The sequence below is a fragment of the Letharia lupina genome, assembly GCF_014066315.1.
Source record: "Letharia lupina isolate WasteWater1 chromosome Unknown contig_1, whole genome shotgun sequence".
Lineage (NCBI taxonomy): Eukaryota > Fungi > Ascomycota > Lecanoromycetes > Lecanorales > Parmeliaceae > Letharia > Letharia lupina.
The window spans coordinates 1174697-1184536 of record NW_023502970.1 but is presented as its reverse complement, the minus strand read 5'-3'; positions in this window follow the sequence as shown (position 1 = coordinate 1184536).

The following is a 9840-nucleotide window of genomic DNA, read 5'->3' as shown; positions in this document are numbered from 1 at the left end:
CACATTATAAATTCTTTAAATTCACCTATATTAATACTAAGATACCTTTCTTTATATCGCCGATTATCTAGATATTATAGCTATCTTTATCTTATATACGACGATTTATATAGAAGATACTTATCTTTCAACTCGTTATTACTTTATATACTATAAGTATAGTATTCTCTATCTACTAAGAATCTTTATTAGCGATATCGTAAGATATTAAATTACTCGGAGAAGATATAAGGCTAAAACCCGGCTAACATCTCTACTCTTTTACCCCCGTTTCTATCTTCATCTAAACTACGAGATTTTTAAGTATTAAGAGTAAATCGACTAATCTCGCTATAGTTAGTTAGATAGCTACTTAGCTCGAAACTATCGAATTTATCTATATTTAATAGCATTAATAGATCTAAATTTAAGAATTAAAAAATAAGAATTATAAATAAACTTAGTCTTAATAAAAACTATTATCTTATTAATACTTTTTAGATAAACTACGTAATATCGCGTCTTAGAGAAAACGCTATTAAATATATAATATCTAAATATCGAAAGATTATAAAAAATCTTTATCTCTTAGTTAACGATCTTCTAGATTAACTAATTAATCTTTATAAGACTTTATTAGATATTATTCGATAAAGAAATATTTATAATTATTTAATCTTTAGAAGATATAATAATTAATTATTTTTCGAGTATTATATAGAGTTTATAAAATATATCGCGTATATATAGAAGTATAACGATAAAGAATATTAGATTAATATTATCTAGTCGAATCTTATAATCGACTTAAAGAATAGAATAAACCTTTATCTTTAAAACGAATACGCTATATATAAAAGAAAGTGAATATTACTAGATCTAAAGAAATATCTTATTATATTAAAATATTATAATCTAATATATATCGAACGGTTGACAGATAAGAAAGTAAAGGTATTTATCAAATAGTATACTAAGGCGAAACTCGAGGATATAAGCAAATCACGTAATAAATATACTATTATTTCTCGCTTTGATCTAGAGAAATATAGGCGATAGATATAGCTATGCGAACGTATTAGATCTATAAATAATATAGTTATAAGAATATAATAAACGAATATAGTTAAGAATATAGTAGAATATAGTCGAAATTAGTATGGAAATCGATAAATCCTCGGATATCGTATTTTTGAACAAATTAAAATCATCCGATATCTTTAGAATAGCCTTATTTTTTCATATTCGCAAATCGACTCCGTAGGCTTATATTACTTAATAATATCTTATATTATATATTAAATCTATTAATTAAACTCTTCTTATTATTATATATATAAATATCTTTCAAAATTATAATATATCGTCTATAGATCTTACTATCGTCGTTAATAGCCTTGATTATTCTTAACTAAATAATATTTTATAAAGAAACTTATATTAGAATTTTGATATTAATTTAGAGTTTTAGCGTCTACGGCTTAGTTCGATTCGAGAGCCCTCGATTAATTATATTATATTATTTCATTAATATTCTTTATACTAGAATATCGACTCGAGAGTTATTATAAATTACTAAAATAATTATAAATATTACTTATTTATTCTTTTATCGATTTCTATTAAATTAGACTTTTTATACTCGCTATATCTCTAGCTAGCGATAATATTAATATAAGAATTTATATAAAGTCTATTACTACTACTATCGTCGCTAGAGAAGAATATTATATTAAAAATTCTAGATATTAAAAGTTCTTTATTTTTATAGATTTTCAGCGAGTATAATATATATTTATGCGATAGAATTATTTAATTCTTTCGAAGGTCTATTAAAAGTAGACTGAATAAGAGAAGAACTTAGAGAATCTTATTAATACGTAGATAAGATATAGCTATATCTCTAGAATCTCTAATAAATCTTCTTTAATTAAGGTCTATAGAGACTATAAATATTTAAAGATATAAGATAAGTAATAAGTCTATATATTTAATCTCTTGACTATAGAGGCTATAGCTATTAAAAGAGGAGAAGTAGTATTATAAGCGTATTCTTAATATATTACTTAGCTCTATAGCCTAGTACCTTAGCGAAGACATCCTCTATTATATTATATCTCCTTTTCACATATATAATTCGATAGCCTTATTATTCTATTCTATCTTACTTATATAATATACCTCTATACTAATTCTAATATACTTCGCTTTTCGTAAAAAATTTATTAATTAAAAAATAAATTATTAATAAACGTTTTATTATTCGAAAGAATATTATTTAGAGTATTTATAATCTTTATAGCGAAAACGTATATTATAGACCCTCGCAAAAAAATAATACTATTTTAAGTATTACAGTTAAATTTCAATACTCGATAAAGATATTATTCGATATTATAATAAATCTTTATAGAAAGGTCTAGCTAAAATCGCTATTCTTACATCTATCTTCTACGCTTCGCTCTTATCTATATTTAATATATTATAAATTTTAACTTAAGTTTAACTATATTAATATTAAGATATCTCTCTCTTTATCGCTAATTATCTATATATCGCGATTATCTTTATCTTATATATAAGAATCTATATAAAAGATATTTATCTTCTAACTCGCTATTACTTCGTATATTATATATATAATAATCTCTATCTATTAAGAATCTTTATTAATAATATTATAGAATATTAAGTTAGCTCGAAAAGAATTAAGTTTAAAAACTCGAGATATAAGATTAAAATCCGTCTAATATTTATTTAAAGAATTTCTTTTAAAAAGATTAAATCTACTATTCGACTTTCTTAATTAAAATATTAATTCTTTTTATTCTTAAAAAGAATAAAAGATTTTATTTTTATATTAATTATCGAGATTTAAATACGATAATTATTAAAAATTAATATTTATTATTCTTAATTATTAAAACTCTAAATTGCTTATATAGATTTAAAATCTTTATAAAGCTAAATCTTAAAAATATCTATTATTAAATTTAGATTAAAAAGATAATAAGTAGAAAATAGCGTTCTATAGTTATTATAATTATTTCGAATATTTAATTATATCTTTTAAACTCGCTAATATATTAATAATTTTTTAAACGTATATTAATAGAGTCTTTATAAATTTAATAAATATAATATATATAATATATTTAAATAATATTTTAATTTATAATATAGATTTAGTAAAATATTAATAATATATTAAGTAAGTATTTAAGCTTATATATTAATTTTAATTATATATTAATTTTAAAAAGTATTAATTCTATATCGAATAGATTAAATTTTTAAAGTTTATTATATTTATTAAAAGTCTTATAATAGATTAAGAATATATTATTATTATTAAAAAGTAATTAAAATTAAAAATTTATTAAGATATATAAGTCTTTTTAAACTTTATTAATTTTTATTAATAATTTATTTATAGCTATTTTAGTATAGTAATATTATTTATTAATTTATTTAAAGAGAGTAAAAATAGTAAAAAATCTAGATTATTAGAGTAAATAGATAACGCTAAGCTAGCGTTCTAATAGCTTTAAAGCACTTTTATAATCGCGCTATTTCTACGCTATTATAATTTAAATTTAAAGCTATATCTTAAAATCGACGCTTTTAATTTTAATATAAAAGCTATACTTTTATAATCGAATAAAGATAATTATTAATAATTAATAATATTTTTATAAAGTAAAATTATAAGATTTATAATTAAGAGCTATTCGCTATTATAGCGTTTATAAAATAATAATATTATTATCTAGAAGATAATATATTTTATATTAAAATTCTAATAAATTATAATAATTTTAAAAACTTTATAAAATAAAAGAAATTAAATTTAGATAAATCTATTAAGCGCTAAAGTTAGCTATTTATAACTTTAAAATTTTTTATTAAATAGATAAATTAAATTCTATTAATTCGCTATCACGAGACTTTAATTATAAAAGAGTTTTATTATTAAATATTAAACTTTTATTAATATTATAGAATAAGCTTATACTTTAAATTAATAGCGAGTAGTTATAAAGAAATAAGAAGATTATAACGACGATAACGTCTATATTCTATATTATTAATATTTAAATAATTATTTCTAAAAGAGAGTTTAAAATTATATAAAAGATTATTTATAATATATTTTAAAAATTAATAAAAATATTAATTTAAGATTTATAAGTCTATAATAATTAGATAAACTTTTTTTAAATTAATATTAATAAATTAATAATTAAGCGTTATATATATAATTAAATATAGATTTTAGATTTTAAAAGATTATTAAGATATAATAATTACCTTTATATTATTAGAGATAAGATCTTAAAAAAAAGCTTATTAATAAATATTATAATAATCTATTATTTAGATACTTTAATACTATAAAGATATATAAATTATTTATTTATAAATATTATTAAAATAAAAGCTTAAAGTAAATTATCGATTATATTAAGATATATAATATTTATTAGCAAATTAAGACTTCGCGATATTACTTCTATAGCGAATTAAGTTCGCTTTTTATCGCTATTAAATTATAAAAGAAAATTTCTATAGATTTTATTATCGACTTATTAGCGAGTAAGTATAAGAATATTATTTATAATATTATTTTAATTATAGTAAATTAATTTATAAAGATAATAAGATATATTTCTATATTTATTACGATTAATATCGCTTAACTAATAAAAGTATTTTATTTTAAAATAATATATCGCTATAATATATTAAATAATATTATTAATAATAAAGACTCTATATTTATTAATAGCTTCTAGTTTATTACCCGACCCGAAACCCCACTTCGATCTCGACCCTCTCCGAAATCTCGTCGAGGTCCTTCGCCTCGTTACGTAGCGTATAGGTATATATTATTAATATAGATATATTTTTATTTAAGATAGCTATTAAAGAATTATCTAAAGATTCTATATTAGCGCTATTATTAAAAAAAAATTATTATTTAAGTATTCTTCGCTATCTTAGCGTTAAATACTAAGTTAAATTTATTAATTTATTACTCTAATAAGAAATTAGTTAAAATATAATCTTCGAGTTAATATTCTTCGATATTCGCTATATATTAACGAAGGCTCTTAAGCTTCTTTTTTAATAATTCGTTTCTATTCTTTAACTTCGTTATACGTTTATTTATTATTATAAATTAGTTTTAGAAATCTATAATTATAATAGAGATAATTAAAGTTATTATTATTATATATTTCTATAATTTATATTATTAAGTAATCTCTTTATCGAGCTTAGTTTATTAATAAGATATTTATTAAAATTATTTAGCGCGATAATAGCGCTATATTAATTTTCTTATTTATATTTAAAGATATAGAGAAATTTTAATATAGCGACTAATATCGCGTCTTTTAGCTTTATAATAATTATAAAAAGCTTTTTATCTTAAATATATAAATCGTTATCTCGATAAAAGTAAGTTTTATATAATAAATTAGATATTAAAATTTATTAATAATTACGTATATAGAGCGATAATAATAGAAATAGTTAAAAGTTAATAGTCGCGTCTGCGAGGCGACTATATACTTATTATTAAAGTTATTATTATTAAAGTTATTATTATTATTAAAAAAGAGTATTATAAAATTATTAATCTATATATTAATATAATTAATAATAATAAAATATTTATAATAAAGAGAGATAGATTATTAATATAATAAGATATATTATATTTATATTAATATTAATATTATAGCGCTAAAGTAAATACTTATAAAAGAGATATTAGAAGTTATAAAGAATAAAAATAAATAATTTAAAGAGAGTTTTTATATTCTTTATTATAGTATTAATATTAATAAATAATATCTAGTAATATAAATATTAGCGACGCGATAATATTTTACTATTATCTATAAAGCCGCGTTATCTAACTATTATTATTATTAATTAATAATTAAAAACGTTATCGCGAACGCGTCGCTCTATTAATTACTTTCTTTAAATATCTATAATAGAGATTATTATTATATTATTTCGCTATTAACGTAATACGCTATAAATAGAATATTATCTATAGAGAAACTATTTAATCTTCTTTTATTAATTAGAGTTTTAAGACTTTATTATAAATTTTTAAATTAAATATTTATTCGCTATAAGAATTATTAATTAGCGCTATAAAAACGCTAATATTAAGCGTATTAATTTATTATAAATTATTATTAATTAATATTATAGAAGTAATATTATTCTTAAGAGTAATATTAATATTAATATATATAAAAGAATAAGATAGAGCTAAACTTAAAAATCTTAAATTTGTATATGTAGTTAATTATAAATTCGAGTTCGCTACGCTCTTTAATTAAATCGACTAACTTACTACGAATAAATAAATTAGCGTTCGTAACTATTAAAAAAATATGTGCGAGAATCGAGGGTAAAAGTCGTCGGACACTTTGATAGGGCTTAGCGGGGATCGGTGTTCAATGACTTTTATTCTCGACTCTCGATGTATGTTATTAACATATAGAATAACTTTTTTATTTTCTATTAAATTTTTTACATTTTTTTTTTTACATTATAGAACGAAATATAGGCTTTTAGAGAAAAATAAGAATTTCTAAATTTAGTCTTATAATTATTAAAGCGCAAGGAATTCAAATATCGCTTATTAAAGATCGCTTATCTATTTACTCGATAGCTCTAATTAAAAATATAATTATAAATTTAATTTATAGATCTTTACTCGTTATTATATAATATATTAATAACGCGTTTATAATATATAATATATAATTTTATCGCGTTATTAAAACGATATTATAATAAATTAATTCTTTTCTCTTATTTTTCTATTAGAGTTTAAAGATTTTTTAATAAATATTTCATTTATTTAAATATTTAAGAATTAAAGTTTAGAAGAAAAGATAATTATTAAATTTAATACTATTATAAGCCTTAGAGCTACTTATATTAAGACTTCGATATTATATATATTATATTAAAATTTCCTTTAGAGTTTAATTTTAATAATATATTCTATATATCTAGAGCCTTAGCGAATATAGATTTATTTTATATATCTCGAAGTTTTAGTATTTCTTGAAGATTAGTTCTACTATCGAATATACTATTAAATTCTATAACGACTCTACGTCTTTTATAGGTTATATCCGCTAGCTAATCGTTAGTAAACTACGCTCTTATAATTATATATTAAATAAGAGTTTAAAAAGCTTAAGATAAAAGATAATATAAAAGAAGCTTAATATTTATATTATTATGTAATAAGTTTTAATATAAGTAAAGATCGAGATTTACTTAGATAATTCGTATTTTTATTATAAATAGAAGCTATAATCTCGCTTTTTAGAGATTATTAAGCTTTTTTAAAACTTCGAGATTATCTTTACTACTTCTAATATTTATCTCGCTCGATTTTCTTATTAAGTATAATCCTCTAAATCTTTTAACGCGCGTATTATTCTCTTATTTTATAGAATAGATATACGCTCTAATAGTTAAGATATATCGAAGTCTTTAATAAGTCGTAAGTAGTCTTCTTATTAATATATAAAATAGAATAAAATAGAGCTAAGTTAAAAAATACTAAATTTATAAATATAATTAATTATAAATTCGAGTTCGCTACGCTTTTTAATTAGATATCGCAAATAAATAAATAGTATTTCTAATTATTAAAATCTATTTCTCTACTTTTAATTATTTAATAACTTTATTATCTTCTATTAGAATTTAATAACTTTTTTTCTCGAAATCTCTTTAAATATACTTAATATACATTTTAATTCTAATATTTATATTATTAATAAAATTTTTTTTTCTCGAAGTCTCTTTAAATATATTTAATATACGTTCTAATTCTAGTATTCGTATTATTAATAATTTTTATTAAATTATAGATCGTAATTTACGCTTTTTAAATATAAATAAACTAGTCTTTATAACTATTAAAATCTCTTTCTCTACTCTTATCTATTAATAACTTTATTATCTTCTATTAAAATTTAATAATTTTATTTTTCGAAATCTCTTTAAACGTATATAATATATATTTGAATTCTAATATTCGTATTATTAATAATCTTATTTTTCGAAATCTCTTTAAATATACTTAATATACGTTTTAATTTAAATATTCGTATTATTAATAATTTTCTTTTTTCGAAATCTTTTTAAACGTACTTAATATACGTTCTAGTTTTAATATTTTATATTTATATTATTAATAATTTTATTTTTCGAAATCTCTATAAATCTACTTAATATACGTTTTAGTTTTAATATTTTATATTCGTATTATTAATAATTTTATTCTTCGAAATATCTTTAAATATTCTTAATATACGTTCTAGTTCTAATATTTTATATTTATATTTTTTCGAAATCTCTTTAAACGTACTTGATATACGTTTTAGTTCTAATATTTCGTATTTATATTATTTTAAAATCTCTTTAAACGTACTTGATATACGTTTTAGTTCTAATATTTCATATTTATATTATTTTAAAATCTCTTTAAATCTACTTAATATACGTTCTAGTTCTAATATTTTATATTTATATTATTTCGAAATCTCTTTAAACGTACTCAATATATATTCTAATTATAATATTTCGTATTCGTATTATTAATAATTTTATCTTTTAAAATCTCTTTAAACGTACTTAATGTACGTTCGAGTGCTAATATTTTATATTCGTATTTTTTCGAAATCTCTTTAAACGTACTTAATGTACGTTTAAGTACTAATATTTTATATTCGTATTTTTTTAAAATCTCTTTAAACGTACTTAATGTACATTCGGGTATTAATATTTCGTATTTATATTTTTTTCGAAATCTCTTTAAACGTACTTAATATACGTTCGGGTGCTAATATTTTATATTTATATTTTTTCGAAATCTCTTTAAACGTACTTAATGTACGTTCGGATACTAAGATTTTATATTCGTATTTTTTCGAAATCTCTTTAAACGTACTTAATGTACGTTCGAGTGCTAATATTTTATATTCGTATTTTTATCGAAATCTCTTCAAACATACTTAATATACGTTCGAGTGCTGATATTTCATATTCGTATTTTTTCGAAATCTCTCGTCTCTTCAAACGTACTTAATCTACGTTCGAGTGCTGATATTTCGTATTCGTATTTTTTCGAAATCTCTCGTCTCTTTAAACGTACTTGATGTACGTTCGGGTGCTGATATTTCGTATTCGTATTTTTTCGAAATCTCTCGTCTCTTCAAACGTACTTGATGTACGTTCGGGTGCTGATATTTCGTATTCGTATTTTTTCGAAATCTCTCGTCTCTTCAAACGTACTTGATGTACGTTCGGGTGCTGATATTTCGTATTCGTATTTTTTCGAAATCTTTTCAAACGTACTTGATGTACGTTCGGGTACTAATATTTCGTATTCGTATTTTTTTCGAAATCTCTTTAGAGCTCGTTTAACTATTATCTAACTATGAAAATATAAGATAAGATACTTAGTTATTAACTATAAAGTTACTATAAAGAAAAGAGCGACTAGATATAAATACGCTAAGACGTATTACGTAATTATATTACGTAATCGCTAAGACGCTAAGAGTTACGTAATTCGAATTTTAATACTTCTCTTCGTATATATTCTCTTATAGACGAAACTTAATAAATACGAAGTTTAATACTAATAATATTAAAACCGGGTAGATAAGATAAAATAACTTAATCGATTTTCGTCGGGTTATTAAAATAAGTTAGTATTAAGTAATTAAAATAAAATTTAAACTAAATAGTTAAAGTATATTAGCGTCGAGTAATAGAAGTAGAATTAATATTAAATAGATAAGA